General features: G+C 44.4%; 1 non-coding gene across 1 annotated transcript; it reads right to left on the reverse strand.

Moving 5' to 3' along the window:
- Positions 1 to 483: 483 nt before the first annotated feature.
- Positions 484 to 557, reverse strand: trnat-cgu (transfer RNA threonine (anticodon CGU)). The gene has a single exon. It is a non-coding gene; the product is annotated as a tRNA-Thr (tRNA).
- Between the last annotated feature and the right edge of the window lie 17,738 nt (positions 558 to 18,295).

The raw sequence follows: 18,295 nt of genomic DNA on the forward strand, positions 1-18,295 counted from the left end.
TTAAGTCTTTATTTAAACTTTCAGGATGTCCACTACTTGAATAATAATAAATAATGTGAAAAAATTGTTCAATACAAGCTCAAAGCATGTATCCAGCTCTTTCACACAGGAGAGAAAAACTTCTCCTTCGACTAAATCTCCTCGTGGTAATTAAGCCGACTCCAGTGCAAGTTTTTCTGTGTTCTTATCTTGCCTTTGTTTCCCAATGTTCGCCTCCCCATTCCCTGTGCTCTAGTTTCCTCGTGCCGGTGTTGTGGCAAAAAGTGATTGTCTGTCAGAATCTGATTTGCGGCTGCGGGAGCGCGCACAGCAGCCCGTTAAGCGGTAGCGCAAAACCATCTGCTTTTCTCTGGATTAAGAGGTCATAATATGCAGATACACACAATTGCATTAAAATGTAGACCTAATTATAGCTTCGAAAGTTTGAAGTTTATCACGTGAAGACAGTTACTTGATAAGTCATAGCTAGCTCTGAAGGACCACAGGCACTGCTGGGATTTGAACCCAGGATGTCCTGTTTACGAGACAGGCACTTTGACCAACTAAGCCACAGCGCCACATGGTTCACAAAACTGATGAAAGAATAAAGACCAGGAACTGGATCCACCTCAGGAAGTGGTTTTTGTGATTTATTTCCACTATTCATTTGATCTCTGCATAAATCAGGGCTTGATGTTATTCATGGAGGTGCCTCAGTTAAATCTGCACTCGCTGGCCTTTTCCAAGCTTTAATTGCATATGACTCATTAGCCTATGCTACGTAGCCTTGCCCCTCGTCTGCTTGGCAACACTTGGTGTCTTCTGTGTGCCTCATCAGAGCCATACATCCCTAAACCAACAGTCTCAACTTGCCCTCTGTGTGTGCGGCCTTGTTAATCTCACCTGGGACAACAGCTGGAGGGCTTATGCCACTGTGCTTCATACAGACAAGGTCCTAAACATGGCATCGTCGCATCTTCCCATGTTGGGATTTTCATCCTACACAAGACTTAAATCTCTCCCCTGTGCTTTTGTTTTCCTGACTCTACCACCTGAAGTGCACACATGTGGAAGATGCACTCAAATGCCCTTGGGTGCAAAGCTACATGATCAATTTGGAGCTGGACACCCTCTCTACCTTTAAGATTATGCCTTAAACTTTCTGTTTAAATCAACAATGATTAAAGCTATGGTAGGTAATCCTGGAGAGCTAGCGAGAGAGCTAGCAAGATTCGAAAGTGTCCCCTCCTCTAAGCTCCACCCCCCCCCTCCCCATTCCGTCAGTGCTTCATCCAAAGCCGGTAGAACCGCGTGCGCACATGGAGCAGGGAGCCGGCAGAGGGGGGCGTAGGCAGAAAGCAGAGGTTTTTGTAGGATTATTTTCGTCCCTTTTTCTAAATACATCTTGTAAAGATTTCTCTCAGGATAGACGGACCATTTCACCCAGTATTACAAAATGTGTTTCTGAACAGGATTACCAACCATGTCTTTAATGGGATTCCAATATATCAGCACTTTTCTGACCCTGGGGAATCTCTGGTCGTGCTTTAAACTGCTTCAAGTCCTATCTGGAGGACAGGAAATATTTAGTTGAAATTGGTAACTGTGTCTCAGACCAAATGGCTATGACCTGTGGGGTTCCCCAGGGGTCAATCCTGGGACCCGTATTGTTCAATCTGTACATGCTTCCATTAGGCCAGCTAATACGCAGCTTTAATGTGTCCTACCACAATTATGCAGATGACACTCAGATCTACGTGTCACTGACGGCAGGAGAACACGGGCCTGTAGATACATTGTGTCGCTGCATCGAACAAATCAGTGTGTGGATGCAAAACAATTTTCTCCAGCTAAACTCAGACAAAACTGAAATCATTGTCTGTGGCCCACAGAAACAAAGAAAAAGTGTTATCAGTCACCTTGAGACTCTCTCTCTAAAACCTAACTATCAAGTTAGAAATCTCGGGGTAATATTGGACTCAGATCTGAACTTTAACAGCCACATTAAATCTGTAACATCAGCAGCTTTTTACCATCTAAAAAACATTGCCAGAATCAAAGGAATAGTGTCTAAACCAGACTTAGAGAGACTGATCCATGCGTTTGTCTCCAGCAGGTTAGACTACTGTAACGGCCTGCTCACTGGGCTCTCTAAACGGGCTGTAAGACAGCTGCAGTACATCCAGAACGCTGCTGCTCGAGTCCTGACTAGAACCAGGAAATATTAGAACCATATTAGTCCAGTGCTCAGGTCTCTGCACTGGCTTCCTGCCACTCAGAGAATAGACTTTAAAACAGCTCTGCTCACGTACAAGTCTCTTCATGGTCAAGCGCCAAAGTACATCTCTGACATGTTAGAGCCATATGAACCAACTCGGGCTCTGAGAACCTCAGGGAGGGGTCTCCTGCTGGTGCCCAGAGTCAGGACTAAACAAGGTGAGGCTGCGTTTCAGTTTTATGCCCCTAAAATCTGGAACAGTCTTCCAGAAGATGTGAGACAGGCCTCAACTCTGACAATGTTTAAATCCAGGCTGAAAACAGTTCTATTTAGCTGTGCATATGACACCTGAAAGTATTTAGTCTGCACTCTTCACCTGGTTTTTTTATTTTTTATTTCTTTTTAATGATTTTATTGCCTTCTTGTGATTTTAGTTAGCTGTAAAGCACTTTGAATTACCTTGTGTAGAAATTGTGCTCTATAAATAAAATTGCCTTGCCTTTTCCTTTAATCAGTCTAACATAGAAAGCTGGGAGAAGATAGAATTACATGCATTTCAGATCAGTAAAATGTATCAAATCTGATAACCGGGACGTCTTATGTGCAGCTTTTTACTTTTCTGTGCGCATCTACATATACCTTTATAGTGTAAAGTGCTGTGGGATTAATTGCATTTTACACATTACAAGAACTTAGTTTTGGTCCCTTCATTGTGTTAGTTAGCACATGGCTTGATGGCATTTCCCGTTGGTCGTATTTTCTCATGGCACGTTGAGTTGGTTTTGGTCAAAGCGTTACACATGTATTGAGGGACACAACTTGCTGTGAAGGAAATATGTTGATAGAATAAATTACAACACAATTATGTATTAAAAGCAAAATAAAATGTGTCAAAAACTGACTGTTGCTTCAGAGATTGGGCGTGTTCAGGGCTGTGTGGCCGTACGCGAGAGAAGTGATCACAAACAAGCTTTTTATAGATAGAGTACAATAATAGATGTTTCTCTGACTTCTAAAATAGAACTATACTGTTTAGAACATATGCAGTTTATGAGGATGTCATCATATTGAGCTTCCCTCGTTTCTCTGTGTTACAATGAACACAAAACTACACACAGTGAAAAGAGGAGCTTGACAGACACTAAGTTATCTGAGAGTCCCATTTTCAGCTGCAGAGAACAATCACATCAGGGAAGTCAATGTGCAGGCTCAACAGCAGCCTCTCAAGCCAGCTCTCTGGTAAAATAGAGGAATCTCTTCGCTCTATAGCCTGCAGGGGGCGCTGACCTACAATTAAATCACTTCACGGGAAGGTTTTTGGAACAAATTCTTTAGAAACTGAAGATGACAAATCTACGATGATCATTGCAATCACACAGTCTCACTGTCGCACTCACATCATGATGACTGGCGTGTGGAGAAATCCTGCTCTTCAGCACATTTTATTTCACATCCTATAAGATTTAAAGTTCACATTATTCAGCTTTGATGCTGCTTCCCGTCATCAAAACCCGGGCATCTGATGTGCAATTTAATGCAGTAAACACACGCGAGTCCATTCTTCCAGATATACCCAAAACACTCGTGATATAAAGATATAAACTTCAGACACCCAAATCATGCTCTAAAAGCACAGGTGGGAAAAACAAAAAGTTATTTTACTGTAATATGTCCCCTTTAAGACTTTCTCTGAGCATCTCAGGGATTTGCAGGGCTTGTGACTTTAGAGCATTTTTCAAGCAAAATGTAACTCAATGTTTGATATAGCAATTAAAAAGAACAAACATGGAATGAAACAAAATACAAGGATTGTAAAATGACCACACTAATAAAAGCATTTGCAGAAAACAGTAAAATATTAACTCAGCAATAAAAACAAACCGTGTACAAGACATGAAAAGAGCACATTAAAACAAGGCCAACAGGCCAGTTGAGGAATCTATGGAGGCTTAAAATACAAAAGATAGTTTTTATATTTTCATAGACAAACCAGTCTTCAAATAAAATTTATTTTTCTTAAATGCATCAGCAACACATCCTCTCGCTTAGAGTTGCTCCAACATCATTCCTGGACCATTTATGAGCAAAAACTGCTGGCTAGAAATTTGAACGCTAGATGAGGAGCTGGGTACCGGGAGAGCACCATTAGTTCTACCAATACTTTGCTCAGTGAGTTAGAGCAGAATAGCAAATGAAAGATTTCACGTTTACTCAGTAAACCATGTACACTTCCAACTGTACAAGGACTTGATAAAGCTTACCCAGGATACCAACTAGGAAATTTGACTTCCCATTTAGAAGTTGTAAATTCAGAGGATGCAACATCAATAGGCATGTTCTGGCACAACTGCAGAACCTGCCATTACAGAGTGGAAAGGCAACAAGTTCCCTGTTAAAGCACAACAGTAGAGTGGTACAGGGTAGGGTGGTCAAAGAATATTCTAAATTTGAATAGGTTTTAAAAACCGAAAAAAGGTGAAAATGAATATTCGAATGTAGAAAAACATCTGCGCAGCCGCCGTCTGCCCTGAGTCGGCACACTGCATGACGGGGTCATGGACAGGTCACAGGAGTCGCACTGTCTGGTAAAGCGTCACTGCTGAAAGTTGACTTGTGAAGATGGCAGAAAGTTCAGGGCCCAACTTGACTGCAGGCGCAGAGAAAGTGATTTTAACCCCCAAAAATATGAAAAGTCCTTTCTGGAAATACTTCAGATTTTGGTCATTTGACAAATTTTGGAGCCTCAAGTTAAAGTTGTATGGAAGCTACGGTTAGCTTATCAGTCGACCACCAGCAACATGAGGTTACATCTTGAAAATGTTCACCCAAATGAACATGGCATAATATTAAACTCAAATACATTGTCAAATGTGTTTATCAAATCAAATTTATTTGTATAGCACATTTCATGTACAAACAGTTCAAAGTGCTTTACATAAAATAAAAGCATTGCAGCAGGGAGTGGAAGATGCATTAAAAATACATGAATATAAAGAGAAACAAATAAAATCATTTAAATGAATTTAAAAACAGGCAACAGTCTAGATAAGTTAAAAGATATTTCATGCATAGACACATGAGAAAAGAAATGTCTTTAACCTGGATTTAAAAATGTCTATATTTGGTGAAAGTTTAATCTCCACTGGCAGTTTGTTCCACTTGTTGGCAGCATAACAGCTAAATGCTGCTTCTCCATGTTTAGTCTGGAACTTAAGTTTAAACTTAATCTACCTATACAAGTAGTCATGTCGTTGTAGTTCGCCTTGCCATTGACAATGCTGTCGTCGCCTGGCTGATTGAAAGCCCCCAGATGCGCATCAGACATGAGGCGCAAATACAGATTTTTTTTATTTTTCAAAATTTTTATTTAGAGGGAATATTTGAACATAAGCCATTTTTACAGTCATAGTATATGGATACTAGGAGACAAAAATGGAAATTATGATCATCTACTGGCTAGCCATTACTTTAGCATTCCGTCTGCAGGGTTTGGGGAAAAACCCAGACAAGGTCATCATATGACAAGACTGCTGAAGACAGCACTGACTGCGGCTTAACTGCAGAAGAATATTTAAGGAGTAATCAGCCAAGTATTTCAAGCACAACGTTGGTTTGGCAAGCCTTCAGGTTGGCTACCATGCACTCAGCAATCTGCCCGGAGTTACGTGGTGGCACAGTTTTACTAATTTCAAGCATGCACTGCATAGAAGGGGTTGTGTCTGGCTGCCATGTACAGGTGTAGAGAAATGGCTGTAAAGGATGCTGTCGCTGATCGCTATGGTCAATTGAGCAAAGGCTGCAACTATTTAACACTTCCATAGCAATTCTTCTCAAGATGCAGAGCTTTGAGAAGCCATGTTTGAAACCGAAAGCAGAATGTCCGAATGTGCCTGCCATTTGCCTTGAACCCAGATGGTGAACACAGGACATCGTTTCCCTTAGTCAAGCATTCTGAAGCGAGATCATTTGACATGATTTTATTCAAAGACTAAAAAGAATCTTGTGCTGTTGGGATTCAGCTTTCCTATCTGAAACAGAACCAGATTAGTTAGAGCATTGAGATAAAGACATTTGCAGGTACCACTCAACATACCCTCTGCACATCATGTTCAGCTCTAGCGGGCACTTGGGAAGAACTTTTTCTGCTGCCCAGAACCATGGCTGTCAGTAATATGCTCCTTCAAGTAGTGGACGTCCTGAAAGTAGTCTTTGCCCTTCTCATGCTGCTGGCTGAAGGTGCTGTAGGTTCCAGAGGGGTACAAGCCGTACAAAAGCCTGTAGTCAAAGTTAGGAGATCCACCCACACCAAAGCGTGGCACCAGTACGGTTGCGGATCCCGGTCCAGACCCTTGGCGGTCATCCGGGTAGCCGAATTCCTCCGTCTGCTGCTGGTAATTCCCGAGTTCAGCTTCCTTGGTGACACTGGAGGTCTCCCCTGACTGGAGGACAGGGCCAGGTGGTGACAGAGGGGCTGCAGGGAGAACGTCAGTGAGGCTGAGGGCTTGGGCTGACGCATCCTCAAAGACTGAGGGAGCAATAGCCCACTGGGTTTCTGTGTGGAGACATTTCACAATTAGTCCTTTTCACAGCAAAAGTTCTGATAGCACAGAGTCTTAACGTTGCAGTTTCCTAGGACGTAAAGTTAAAAGCTCCACCTCTCCAGAGATTTTGAGCAGACGAAATGAGAAGCACGGGTGCAATGCCCGGGTTCCCTTTGGTGCCCCAGTAAGGCTGCTTAAAGTGAAGGGCCTTTCCTCCAAGCAGAAGGGAGCCATTATTACACCACTGAGCATCATTACCTCCGCCAAGGAGGTTATGTGATCACCCGAGTCTGTTGGTTTGTCTGGATGTTTGCTTGTCTGTTTGCTGCAATATTGCGACCTGCCACAAGGTGGCGGGGCTTGGTTGTTTCGTTGTTGTTGAGGGAGGGGTAGGAGGCGCAGGGGGAAAGCTTACCCGAGCCTGTAGCGAGGTACAGAGGCTTCAGCAGTCAGATGGGTTGACGACAATCCTTGCTGCCGACTGGGCGAGACAGAATCGAAACTTAAAAAGCTCCGAGCCGGCATTGACTCGCCACCTGCCGAATCGCTGGCTCTGGGTGACCCAGCGGTCAGACGGGCAAGCAGCGAATCCAAGCCAACTCGGAGCCCCCCAAGCCTCGACTGTCGCGTGACTTGACGAGCGCCCAGTTGCTCCAGCAAGGATCTTCGCTGTCGGGCCGTGAGTCACCCAGAGCCAGCATGAGTCGCCAGACTCAGGCAGTAACGGACGGATCGCAAGTCAGGACGGATCAGTAGGAGGCATGGCTCACTTAACCGACAAACAGGCTCGTGACAAACGGGGCAGGAGTTAGGTTTCGTTTCACTCAGTGTGTGACTGTGTTCGTGACTGAACACCATGCTAGAGAATGACTGTAGCCTAGTAGGCAACTAAAGAGGGATATATATTCCGGTTTCATCATTTCTCTCACGACTAAGGTGCAAGAGCGCTGTAACTGCCATTTGTTGACATAATGAAATGCCGTCTGGCTCGACTTGGGCGGATGATTTTTTTTATTTTTTTAAGGCGGATCAAATGCATGCCACCATCCGGTCTGCCCGGGTGACGTATTTATCCGGGTTGAAAACCGGATAACCCGGATTTTGTTACAGCTCTAAACACAAATGGAAGCCGTCTTTGCCGTTTCTGAGAAGTCGCATCTGAAAGATAGCATCTTAACTTTGTAAACCTTTTCAATCGGAACACGAGCCAGCTGAATCTATGCACAACTTTAAGCAGACGCATCGCTTTCTCTCGGACGTGGTGGATTACGACGTTAATCGTTTCAGACCATTCACTACAATATATGGGTGGATAAAAAAAAAAAAAAAAAAATGCCCTTATAAAACAAAGCTTCCTTGGCGGAGGTCTGCACTCTGAGTGCATTTCGAGTTGCGTTTTAAAACACACGTTCTTAAAGAAAAAAAAAAATTAAAAATTTAATTCAAACAAAACATGGCAGGTTTCTGCTTCATAATAGAGCTCGGCAAGATTTGCTAGTGGCTACATGAAAACGCACAGACACCTTTAGGCTTCCAAACATATTTTGGGCCATCTACACTCCAAGCAGAAGATTTACCTTGTGGTCCAGATGGGGCAGCTCCAGGTTGCAGAGCGCCAGCGTCAGATCCTACGTCAACAGGCACATAAGTGACAGTAGAGTATCCTGTTGCAGGCAGGCCAGAGCTCAAGCTGCTCAATGCTGGACCCGTCTGAACAGCCTGTGGGACACCAGAAGCTTGCACAGCCATTTGCACGGGCACAACGGAGCCAGAGCTGCTGAATCTTGGGTCTGCCTGAAGAGCACCTTGGACAAAGCCGGGAGCTTGGACAAAACCGGGAGCTTGGACAACCAGTTGCGTTGGCACAAATGAGCCATAGCCACTGAGTCTTGGGTCTGCCTGAAGAACAGGTTGACTTAGACCAGAGGATAGCACAGGTGTCGCCATATAAACGTCACTGGAAGCAGTGTTGGGCACGGTCACCGGGCGGCCAGCGGCTGCTCCCTGGTAAGAGCCAAAATTACCTGCAGCTCTTGTGCCGCTGCTGCTCTGGCCTGCTGATTTTGAACCTGGGTGCATGAGAACAAGTTTAGCAGAAGCTGATTCAAGCAAGCATGTAATGTTTTACCACAACAGATGATGGCACACCTTTAGTGGGAAAACCCCATGTAGCAGCAGTCAACAAGGCAAAGAGGGAAACCCTGAAATTATGTACAACAAAGAGTAAGAATGCAATATTAACTAATGTTTCCAATCAATCAAACAAAAACTGTAAAAGACAGCTTGTGCTTATACCTCAGGAAGAACCCAGCAGCTGTCATGGTGAAAACAAGCTATGAGAGGAAACAGCAAGGGTGAAGGTTTATAAATAATGCCACAGACCAGCCCAGACCAATCAAAGCTTAACGTGCTAACAACAGACAGCTGCTTGTGAGGGACTATCAGGACAGGTGGACGCTGGAGGCTCATCTGGTTGCTCTGGTATCAGCCTCATTGTCTCCTCTCGCCTCCACCCTCCTGTCTGTGCTAAAGGCACTTAGTCACTGCCAAATATTTTACTGTCGTAAAATAGCTCTACCCAAATTGTCGTAATTCTCAGATTTTCTATTTCAGTTAAACGTAGAAGCTGGAAATAACATCCTAGATGTTGAGTTTTCACACCGACCCACTGACACATTTAACAAGTTAACTGAGGCCTGTAGAGTCTGAGATGTAGCTCTTATTGGTCCTTTAAAGGAGACATGTTTTGCCCTTTTTGGTACAATTTCCCGAGGTCTTACTGAAATGTATGAGACAGGTCAGGAGCTCCTGGTCTTATTGGCCAAGTTTTTCCCCCAAAAGTGTATTTTATTTCCTAAACATGATGCTTTTCTAACTTTAACCCAGTACTTTTAATGTTTTACACCTTTCGACCAAGTAGTTTTGGAAAAAAAGGTGAAAAACGAATGAAGGAAACAACGGTCTCACAGCAGTTCAAAGACTGGTGTCAAACACAAGTCCCGTGTTTAGGAGATGGTTGACTGTCCTCTGCATCCTTTTTAATCTCCTGACTTGGTCAGTGTTACTTGTTGATAATCCAGCGGTGCAGGATGATGTTTCCTGTTAGTTTTGGCAGAACTGGTGCTCAGCTGCTGGCACAGAGGAATAACTGGCCCAGCAAAGAGCCTCCAACAAATAACCAACCGGATGATCCAGAACTTCCTGCAGCTAAACAAAGAGAAAACAGAGGTCATTGTCAGCTGTTAAAAATCTGAGCTCAGCTTCAGGCTGTGATGTTAAAAAGCACAAACCAAGCAGGAATCTGGGTGTTATTATGGACTCAGAGCTGAGCTTCAGCAGCCAGATCAGGTCAGTTAGGAAGTCAGCCGACTATCACCTGGAGAATATTTCCAGGATTAAAGAACTTCCTTCCCTGGTTACCTGTCAGATTTTATTACTCATTTTAAAAGCTTTGAATAGTTGGACGGTTGCCTCTGTCTATGATCTGTGAACTCCTTACTCCCCTGATTGCTGCTCACACGGCCCACTGTTTAATATAACTGAGCTGTTCATTAGATGGAAATGAATCCCTGCATACTCCTAAAAATCACTTTATTTTCAGGCTTTTTCTTCAAATTAAAACCCCACTTTCATAATTACTCGGGACTCTTTGTAAAATGCAAATAAAACCAGAAAGATATGATCATAGAACTATTAAAAAGTTCTATCTAATTAGAAATAGTGCCAGTTCGGTGCCATCTGTTGGTTTCCTTAGCTAGGAAATAGTTTTTGAATTGCTCTGTATGAATGAATTGGATTCATTCTGAATTGAATTAATTGGATTATAATTACAATGAACTGAACTCCAATTGGCCTGAATTGGACTTTATTATTGAAGTGCCCTGAGATGACATTTGTTGTAATTGTAATAGTTTATTTTGGCAACATTTTAAACAAACTGACATTATTCTGTCTTGGGAAACACTGCTGGTGGAAAACATGATACTGGCTGCTGAAAAACTGGCAGAAGTGGACCTTCCAACGTGACAGTGACAGGAAGTAATCAGCTGAAGTCGTCCAGAGATTAACAGAGAACACAAATCAACATTCTGGAATCCGGACTTCACTTCCATCCAGAATCTGTGGTTGGAACCACAGACCAGAAGAGACAGAACAGAAGCCTTCACAAAGCTGTGATGTCATCACTGTAGTGACATCACAATCGATGTCATCTCTGATCTTGTTTGACATCACAAAGTTTATACAGGCCAGACATTTTCACTGCTTTTTCACAGTTGGTCAGGAGTTTATCTGAAGAAACACGTCCAGTTTTTGAAGCAGATTTGAAAGTCACAGCAAACGGTTTTCACATCGCCTAAAAAACACTTAATTACTATCTTAAATAATCATTTTAACAAGCACTTAGAAACAATGCTTACTTACTATCTTAAAAAAATGTGATTTGAAGTACTCATAAACAACAAGCAAAATGAGTCAAACCAAGAAATCATCTCCTCCACTTCAGTGGTGTGACATGGCAGACGACGATTTGCCCGAGGGTTTCTACACGTGTCCCATTACTTTTGGCAGTAAGGAAAGTTATGAGGAACCCAGCAACTGTTTGAAAAAGAACAATCCCAGGTCTCTGCTGCAGCTGGGACTCCTCACTCAGAGGATGTCCAGCTCCTGCAGGATCATCTCCAGGCCTCCGTAGTTCCTCCAGTCAAGTGGAAGTTTCCAGTTTCACAAACCGAGGGGATTCCCTCTAACGCCTCTGCTGCCGACCGAGATTTCTCTCTTGCATGTGTTTTGATGTTTGCAGCGTAACTGGGGTATTTTCAACATTAAGCCTCATTTATGAGTCGTCTGCAATGTTTTAGAACCCCCCTCACCTTTTTTTTTTCAATTTTACTGCTGTATTTGCCTAATTTTGTTTCATCTCAACCTGCTTCAGAATGGCAAGCATGGTGCATGTCCTAAAAGGTCCGTAAAAGCACCATAAACGTCCGTTTTCAAAATCATCAACTCACCGGAGTGGTTACTGGTGTGCACTGGTAATCCATATCAAATTTTGTTGCGAAATGTTGCTTCTGTCGTGTTTTATTTGACATTTTGTAAATGTAAATGTTGTATTGAAGACTGGATGTTCGTTGATATTACTCCGCCACCGAACCCGGAAAGAGGAGATGTTTGTAGTTCTCTCGCACCGGAAATGCAAACCAGGATAATACACCTAGCAGCATGGTTTGAAAAGCACAACTGGTTAGAATATTCAGTCAATCACAATACAGCTTTCTGCTTCCCATGTAAAGTGTTTGGCAAAAACATCAAACATGATAGTTTGGTCAGTAGTGGTTGCAAGAACTGGAAGAAAGCTTTAGTCATCTTTGGCAAACATGAGGTTGCACAAACACATGAAGACAGTGTTGTTGCATGGAAGAGCTATCAGGCAACTAGAAAACAGGGAAATGTTGCACAGATTATAGCATCAGCAAATGTGAGTGAGATAGAAGAGAGAAGAGAATATCTCAGGCGAATTGTTGCAGTCACTTCTATGTTTAGGGAGACAGGGACTCCCTTTTCGTGGCCATGATGAAGGAAAAGACAGCACAAACAGAGGGAATTTTCATGCGTGCATGGAGCTTTTGAAGGAATTTGATCCTTTTCTGCAAAAACACAACCCCCCATCAAATGCTCAGTATACCTCAGCAACCTCCCAGAATGAGATGATTGACTGTTGTGCCCAGGAAGTCACGAGTGTCATTGTATCTGAAATGACAAGGTCCAAAATCTATGCCATCATGGCAGATGAAGCAAGAGATGTCAAATCAGAGCAGTTAGCTGTTTGCGTCAGGTATGTGTCAGATGGGGCAGTGAAGGAACGTTTCGTAGCGCTCGCGGAGATGAAGTCATTTGATGCCCAGTCCATTGCAAAGGAGCTGCAACAGCAGATTCAAAAAAAGTGGTCTTGCAGAGCTTAAGTGTGTAGCACAAACTTATGATGGTGCAGCTGTCATGAGTGGGACCACTGGAGGTGTACAAGCACATTCTAGAAGGCTCCCCCCTGAAGCTATCTATGTGCATTGTTACGCTCACGAACTCAACCTGGTGTTGTGCCATACTTGCAAGGTCATCCCAGAGGCTGTGGAGCTTTTCAGCTTGTTGGAGTGTGTTTACTCTTTTTCAGCACCTCCCTAGTGATTCATCATAAGTTCATGGAGGCTCAGACAAGGCTTGGATTGAGAACAGTTGAGCTTGTCCAACTTTCAAACACTCGCTGGGCTTGTCAGTTGCCGTCAATCAGTGCAGTGCTTGACACAATGTCTGCCATTTTGGAGTGCCTTTCTGCTATTAGATCCCCCATGGCTGTTGGTCTCAGAGCAAAGCTCTAAAAGTTCTCAGCAGTCTATGCAATACTGATGTTTCAGGCCCTTCTGTCTGTAACCGAAGGACTCCACAAGCTCCTTCAGAAAGAGACTTTAGACCTGGCAGAAGCTTTGATCTGCAAACAAGCAGTGTGTGACACACTTAAGGGAAAACGCACAGATGCATTTGCCACAGAGCTTTATGACAGAACCAAAGCCCTATGCCACACACTCAGTATCCCTGAAGAAGGTGCCAGGACAAGGCATAAACAGAGGAAAATGGGTGATTTTGTGCTGGAGACAACTGCAGGTGCATGCAATGAATTGAACAGCTCAGACACATTGAAAAGAGAGTTACTTTTTTTTACGTGTGTGGATAGGATGGTTGGCGAGCTTGAGCAAAGATTTTGCAGTGTAGATGCAGGGCTACTAAAAGGCATCCAGGCATGCAGTCCGAAATCTGAGAACTTCTTGAGTGAATCACACTTGAATGAACTTGCAAAACACTACAGCATTGACCTGAAAACAGAGGAGGTTCTGGTGGCCAGAAACTTTCTTGCCCGGAAAACAGAGGCTGGATGTTCATCCAAAGATATGTTGACTGTGCACAACCTCCTTTATTCAGACATGTTTCCCTCTCTGAAGGCAACCATCCAAGTTGCTTTAACAGTGCCTGTAAGCAGCTGCTCGTGTGAAAGGTCCTTTAGTGTACTGCGCCGGCTGCACTCCTGGCTACGCCAAACAATGGGTCAGAAAATACTTCACAGTCTTACAGTCATGTCGATTGAAAAAGAGGCACTTCAGCACCTAAATCACAATAGAGTGATAGACGCCTTTGCCACCCTTAAAAACAGACGACATTCTTTGATGCTTCCACCCACCAAGTAACTGCCAATTGTAGCCATTTTATTTTAAAATGGTGTACTTAGTGAGAACACAGTGCTTTTTTTGCATAGTTTTGTATAATACATGAATAAGAAGCATTGGTTAAATACGGCACTGTAACTATGTGGGTTTTTTCTTTTTGTTGTTGTTGTTAATGCTGTCAACATACAGTACTTCCTGTGTTTGTTGTTGTACTGTACTAAAGATGTTGTTAGCTGTTTGTGAAATTAAACGTTCGCTCACATCCTGTGCATCTCCTGGGGGCTTAGCCCCCCCTGTCCTTAAAACCTAGTGACGCACCTGAGTCCAACCTATGAGGCTATAAATGCAAATGATAAACCGGAAATCGAGGCTCTGTCTGACGGATTCCTGCGAGAGTTCTGTCATACCGAGACCAGCTGAAATACTTCACTTGTTGCCATCAATAAAGACTTCATTTTCACACTCAAGAACGGACCGGAATTACTCCGGTCCGTTCTTGAGCTTCCAATCAAAAGAACCGAATCTAACACAGCACACAACTTGACATGCAAAGCCGACGAGAATGGGATTGGAACCCATGCGTGCAAAGCACAATGGATTAGCAGTCCATCGCCTTAACCTCTTGGCCAAAAATGGGGCAAAGGGGACTGCATGGCGAGGAGAAAGAAAAAAGGGGGGAAAGAGAGAGAAAGAAGAGGAGGAAAAAAATATATATTTTTTTATCTACTCTTCTATCTTCTCAACATTGTTTACACACAGTTCTGCACTTGTTGCAATGTTTATCATCACTTTAATTGTCATGTCTCTTGTGGGATACGAACCGGTGCTGTGGCAATTTCACTTGCAAGCCCCTTTCACACTGAGGAATAACCCGCGTTTAATCCGCAAATTTAGCGTGTCCGCTGTTGCGTTCACACTGCCGACCTGGGCTGCCGCGTCAACTCGACTCGCCTTTCGACCCGCGTCGGACCCTAGTCTTTTTGCCGAGCCGAGTTTGGTGTGAACGCAATTGACGCGGGTCGGACGTGGGCGTGGCGTGGCGTGAGGAGTTTAAAAGGCAGAATGGACAGCTGATTCAGAACAACAGCGACAGGTGAGGACAAGTTTTACTCTGTTTTAGCCTACATCAAGTTCGAGACATTTTTTGATATGGCCAACTGGGGAGACAAGGAGGTCTGCGAGCTCCTCAGCCTCCGAGCAGAGGACGTTATTTACCGCCACATGTCGGGGACTATAGTGCTCTTGTATTCTCCGCATATGTTCTTCGGCGGCATCCCACGTTGTAACCATCCACACCCCGTAAAATAACATCTCCATGAACTGCATATACAATTGCAAAAACGAATCCTCAAGGTGTATTTAACCCTACCTCCGACGCATGGCTTGTGCCTACGTCATTGTACACGCCCAGCATTTTATGTGTTTCGTGTGACGCTCTGCCACTAGGCAACGCCCCCTGAACTCGGCTTCAGGCGACACGGGTCAACTAAAACGCCAAGCGTTCACATTGCTCGACGCGGGTCGAAGGTGCAATTTGGACCCGCTAAGGTAGCGGGTCGCAGTGTGAAAGGGGCTTTAGCTTGCTCTCTCGTCTCGCAATGTATTTTGGGTAACATAGTCATTTTTAACACAGGAACTCTTTTTCCATACAAATCACCAAAGTAATAACCCTGTGATTATGCAGTTACGCACATGAATGCATTTAATATGATGAAATGAATATGATACAATATTCAAATAATTAACTCAAATTGCCATATGCTACATTTAAAGTTAAAACAGTATTAACAATCTATAACTGTAAATGTAAATAACTCCCCATCATGTTTCCCCTCCTTCTTTATTGTAATCTCAATTATTTGAGAGACTACATCTGTGCAGCACAAATGAATAAAACAAATTCCAAATTGAGCAGCAAAGAGTGTTGTGTTTTGTGAATAAATGTAAATGATTCTGGCTTTGGTTTTCACAATCGCATTCAGTGGATGACACTCACTGTTCTGTTATTCAAGAGGAAATTAAATAAAAACATGAAGGCTGTTTTTGGCAAAAATTATTAACTTTAATTTAACATACACTATATACATATCGTTCAGGAGGTCAGGAGTGCATTAAGTATGTACATGCCCGTCACTCCTGTCTCACTGAAACAGAACCGAACAGAACAGAACTTTTGGCACCCTCACACACATACATACATACTCACTCACTCACTCACTCACTCACTCACTCACTCACTCACTCACTCACTCACTCACTCACTCACTCACACACACACAGCTCCCACACTGCGCACCTCAGCTCTGGCCCTGTCATATATCCACGCCAACAGACAGAGAGACGGACCGGAACAACCCAGAGACAGACAGACAAACACCAGAGAGAGCCAAGTAATGGAGACATTAGCCGCTTTCGGACTGTAGGAACCTTTGGCAGTTCTAATAACCTTTTAATCCGCGGGGCCGTTTTCTCCCGTGTTCGGACATACAGGAACTCGGGGCTATCTCCCTTAGTTCCTATAACTATTTAGCTCCTTCTCCGAGGTCGGTTCTTTTCATAGTTCTATAGAACGAATCTAACGGAGGTGTGTGGTGGTCGGTAGCTACGCCCCATGTCATGCTATCACGGCTGAAATGTTTCCTCATAGACACAGACACAACCGGCGGGTGTTTAATAAGTTAAACTTACACTGGTCTCATTTGTCTGCAGCGCTCTGCTCTCCTTTCTTCCTTCATGAAATGAAAAAGTATCGTCTCCTGCCTCTCACTAGCCCCTTTCACACTGCCGAATAATTCGCGAATTTAGCGTGTCCGCTGTTGCGTTCACACTGCCGACCCGGGCTGCCGCGTCAACTCGACTCGCCTTTCGACCCGCGTCGGACCCTAGTCTTTTTGCCGAGCCGAGTTTGATGTGAACACAATCGACGCGGGTCGGACGTGGGCGTGACGTGAGGAGTTTAAAAGACAGAATGGACAGCTGATTCAGAACAACAGCGACAGGTGAGGACAAGTTTTACTCTGTTTTAGCCTACATCAAGTTGGAGACATTTTTTTATATGGCCAACTGGGGAGACAAGGAGGTCTGCGAGCTCCTCAGCCCCCGAACAGAGGACGTTATTTACCGCCACATTTCGGGGACGGTGAAAGATGGACCTCTGCTGGAAGGGCTGGCGAGAAAGATGGGAGAGCGCGGTTTCCCACGCAGCAAGACGCACCGTAAAGTAACATCTCCATGAACTGCATTGCAAAAATGAGTTCTCAAGGTGTCCCGCCATCGTTTGTTTCAAAAATTTGATGCAGACAGGTGTATTTCACCCTACCTCCGACGCATGGCTTGTGCCTACGTCATTGTACACGCCCAGCATTTTATGTGTTTCGTGTGACGCTCTGCCACTAGGCAACACCCCCTGAACTCGGCTTCAGGCGACACGGGTCACCCTGACACACCAAGCGTTCACATTGCTCGACGCGGGTCGAAGGTGCAATTTGGACCCGCTAAGATAGCGGGTCGCAGTGTGAAAGGGGCTTCTGTGAGCTCTTCCAGCCTCGATATTAGACGCCTGATGTGATTGTCCATGATTAATATCACCATCATGCAGACCATAAACACGGTGACCTCCTAGCTCTCCATATTAGCTTCTTGGTGGTGGTTTTTCTACTCTCCTTACTTTTACCGTTTTGTTTTGTGTTTGAATGTAGCGCTAAGCGGCTAACGGCTAACACGTCACTGAAGCAGAGGGCTGCGCGCGGCGCATCAGTCCCTATCAGGTCCCGACTCATGTGCGAATGCAGACTGAAACAGAGGGACAGTTATCAGAACGAAATTCGAGTAGGACAGTTCTGATAACTGCGTTCCTATAACTACTCTGTCCGAAAGCGGCTTATAGGCCTCCACTCTTCCTCCAGTCATCCAGGGTCTGTCCTGACTCTGGACTGTACCACCGCCCCTTTAGCTGGGTGTGTCCAGTCTGTTTGTTTTTGTCCTGGCCACACACTTTGCAGGTGTAGTGGTATGTCTCCTTTTTCAGCCTCTTCCGGGGCTGTTCCCCCCTTGCCATTCGCTCCTCATCCTCCTGGGCAGCTTTGTTCAGCCTCCAGGCACGTTGCCTTGGCTGGGCACCTGGAAGGCACTCTGGAGGAGCTTGTGGTTGAGGAGCCTGAGAAAAAGGAGGAGCATGTGTAGATGGAAAGTGGGGAAATGGGGGAGCATATGAAAAGGGAGCTCGCTGGAACGGAGCTGGCCCAAATTGTGGAGGGGACTGAGGAGGTGGAGGTGGCGGAGAGATGACTGCAGGCTTGTTTGAATGCACTGGCGGGGGAAAGCTTCGCCGTCGCGGTTTTCTGGCT

Source organism: Odontesthes bonariensis, chromosome 11, assembly GCF_027942865.1.
Source record: "Odontesthes bonariensis isolate fOdoBon6 chromosome 11, fOdoBon6.hap1, whole genome shotgun sequence".
Classification (NCBI taxonomy): domain Eukaryota; kingdom Metazoa; phylum Chordata; class Actinopteri; order Atheriniformes; family Atherinopsidae; genus Odontesthes; species Odontesthes bonariensis.